This window comes from Lissotriton vulgaris, chromosome 1_1, assembly GCF_964263255.1.
Source record: "Lissotriton vulgaris chromosome 1_1, aLisVul1.2, whole genome shotgun sequence".
Taxonomy (NCBI): domain Eukaryota; kingdom Metazoa; phylum Chordata; class Amphibia; order Caudata; family Salamandridae; genus Lissotriton; species Lissotriton vulgaris.
Genome location: NC_141685.1, coordinates 1,594,523,105 through 1,594,526,440, shown reverse-complemented (window position 1 = coordinate 1,594,526,440; position 3,336 = coordinate 1,594,523,105). Strand labels below are relative to the sequence as shown.

The following is a 3,336-nucleotide window of genomic DNA, read 5'->3' as shown; positions in this document are numbered from 1 at the left end:
CTCAGTAATTTTCACCAAGTAGCAATAGAGGCCAAACAAATTATCGAGCGTTACAGCAAGTGCACGGATGACAAAATAGTCAACTGGGCATCATTTGCAATCGAACTCATCGACAGATATGCAGAACCGATAAAGTATGCAATCTTGACAGGGCAAAAGCCGAAGCCCCACTCAAATCTAGCGATTCAATCTGCAACAGGATCTATGAATCGTGCATGGCGGGCGCTAAAAATAGATCCAATGGACTCTACAAAAATAACAAAATTGAGAGAGGCCCGCAGCTACCTTAGAAAAGCTAAAGGAGAGCAACGTAGAACACAATGGAATTCGTTCTGGGCTAGACTTCAGCATGATATTAAATCAAATAATTCTGCCAGGTTTTGGCGAACTATCAACAGCATATCAGGGCAAGCACCAAAAGTAGCTTCTTCTTGCATATTGGAGTCGGAGTGGGTTGACTTCCTCAATCTTCACTTTAATGATCATAAAACAAAAATCTTACATCAGAATTTCACCCTTGAAGAGTATGAAAACCGGAACATTATCAACCCCTCTATGAGGGGGGCGCGGCACCATCCCAGGGGGGGGCGCGCTCCACTCCGATCTTCCCTTTGTGCCCGTTCCTTTGTCTGGGTGATTCTCCCAGGAGGGGGCCAATTCATGGAGTCAACAGCTTCGGCTGAAGTGCAGACAAGGAGTCTCCTATGTTAAAAACGAAAGCAAACAAACAGACACGCTTTCAGCTTTAGCAGAGGAGACCCCTTGCCTCCCACTGCAGCTGAAGCTGTCGACTCTGTGAATTGGCCCCCTCCTGGGATGGAGACTAATACCATTTCAATATACAAAAAAGCAGACCAGGTCTAGGAACATTGTGTGGCTCTACCAGTCACTGTGGTCACACGTAGTGTGTATGCAAGTGAGGATTGTTGTCCGTGTAGATTCATTGAGAACACATTATAACAACAATTATTAAACAAAGACTAAAGCGATTCCCATCAGACCACCCTTCTTGGTGGATTTTGCGTCATGTGGGGATCGCTGAACATTCCATCCGACCGTGTAGTGTCGGTGTGGGAATGAAATAACAATGATGTAGTCATAATAAACATCCAAGAAAGGTGTAGGTAAAAGAGTGCAGTGCTACAGTGATGGTGATTAATAAAAATGACTACACAGACTCAGAGCATGGTTTAAACAAAAGTCTATGTGCCAGAAGTTAAGAAAGCGCCAAGTAGTAAGGCTGCCTACTGGCGCAGTGCAGAGCGGTCGACATGTTTCAGCCGTAGGGGACTAATACCATTTCCCAAACCTAACGCTGCCTCTGCTAGTGATCGAAAAACTTAAGGTGAAATGCAAGTTTTTTCAAAGTGTGACCATTTGCATTAATTTCATTAAAAGGTCTGTTTCACAACAGGATTATTTTTGTTATGGGTAGATTTGCTGTGCTTTATCTTCTAATGGAAAGCCTGTACTTTTTCATTTTCCGAAATATACTGCACAATGTTTTTGGTATTTTATTGAAATAAAATGTGGCTTTCATCACAACAATTGGAACATGGTTCCAGGTGTATTTGTCAATGCGTACTGTTTTCTTCAAGTAGAAGTATGTGGTTATTTGTGTCTCCATGGTGCAGAGGAACAGTCAGTTGCTTGTAAGCTCCTAGCTTGAAACGACAGCAGACGATGTCTACAATAAATTCTGCCATTCCATGCAGCATGCCCGTTTTTGAGAAAATTCCACCAATAATACCACACAGTCTCACTAAGAACTGCCAAAATGGCATATGAGACTCTGTCATAGTCACCATTAGTGAACTAATGGCATATTTCATGAAAATGCCTGATACGCCATGGCTGCCTGATGCATGATCAATCACACGTTCTCTTTCTGTCACTGCAAACTGATGAGTGTCAGATGAGGTTCTGTATGTTCTGAGTTTTGTTGGCACAATTGTGTTAAAATACTGGAACATCTGGTTATGATCTGAGGCGATTTTTTCCGTTCCATCAAGGGTGTTAATAATGCCAGGAATCGGCTCTCCAAATGACATATGGTCAATTTGATGAGAAAAGTTGTATGTCTCGTGACTGACGAGTGCTGCCAGGTGTGCATGGCCTCGTGGATGAGGAATTGCCTTGCCAACTGTGATGTGAAAGTTCCCTGCTACTTTGTTGACATACAGATGCCCGTGTATTCTGCATGCGTCTGGAGGTTGCAACAAAGAGTCTTCCCTTGGCGGCAGAGCTGTTGAAGCACCTTTGACAGCACTTTTGAAAACTACATCTTGAAGAGAGTGCTCCTCCTGCAGGCGATTCTGAATTACTTGCAGCATTCTTAGCCACTGTCTCTGCTGGGGCGAAAGATCCAATATTACCGGTTCGTAAATCAGCCCGCTACTGGACAGAACCATGGTTTCTGCTAAATCCAAAACATCTGCTCCAACATACTGACACTTCATAGCAACTGTAATGTCTATGTTAATTCTTAATTTGATTGAAAAATCTTTGTCTACTTCATATTCATACTTCATCCACGTGTTCTGATACACAAAGAACTCCATGACTGTCAACACAAGCATGACAGTAAAGGCTAGGATAGAAACTGTTCCCCTGCTGGCAGACGTCTCCACATAGCTTTCAGGAACCTTGGGAAAAGCATCAAGCTCTTTAACCAGATTTAAGGTTTTCCTCCGATTCAATCGCCTCATCTTCAGCAGGTTTCTCCAGCTTCTCCCTCACATTCATTCATAAGACAAAATTCTGATTTGTTCCTGTGGGATAATGTGGTCCATGAAGAAGGTTTCGATATGGCTTCCTATGAGGCCGTCTACACAGAACATATCCTCCGCCCTCTTAGTGGTCCAAAGCTGGACTGTGGAAAAGCTCAGCAGGCGGCCTAAGCACCTGTACGCAGGTGTTACCCTGCTGTTACAGTGCGAGCCCAGTGCTCGAGGGGGCGAGCGAAGTAGGGTGCAGGAAACGACAAAGTCTGGCGTCATTAAAAGCCGAGTGGCTTTCCGCGCCTGCCGGCGGGAGTCCTTCAGTTATTTTGGGAAGGGAGGGAGAGGTTGCAATCCGGGTTTGGGCCATGAATCGGGACGGTGGGCTCTGGTCTGCGGTCATCAACTCATGAGGATCTTTGTGTGGGGCACCGAAGTGTCTGTGTTCAGGGATGTTGGTCTGCAGATTCAAATTTGAATCATCAAATGTGTGAGGGATGTCGGGTGGAACCGGCCACCAGACGTCCGTTATGTTGCCATGTGGGTGAATAGATGTATGGGTGGAGTGGTGGATGTATGGGTGGAGTGATGGGTGGAATGGTGGATGTGTGGGTGA

General features: G+C 44.9%; 1 pseudogene; it reads right to left on the bottom strand.

The window, feature by feature from the left end:
- Window positions 1-1,338: 1,338 nt before the first annotated feature.
- On the bottom strand, window positions 1,339-2,947 carry LOC147750855 (endoplasmic reticulum-Golgi intermediate compartment protein 2 pseudogene; annotated as a pseudogene).
- Window positions 2,948-3,336: the final 389 nt, after the last annotated feature.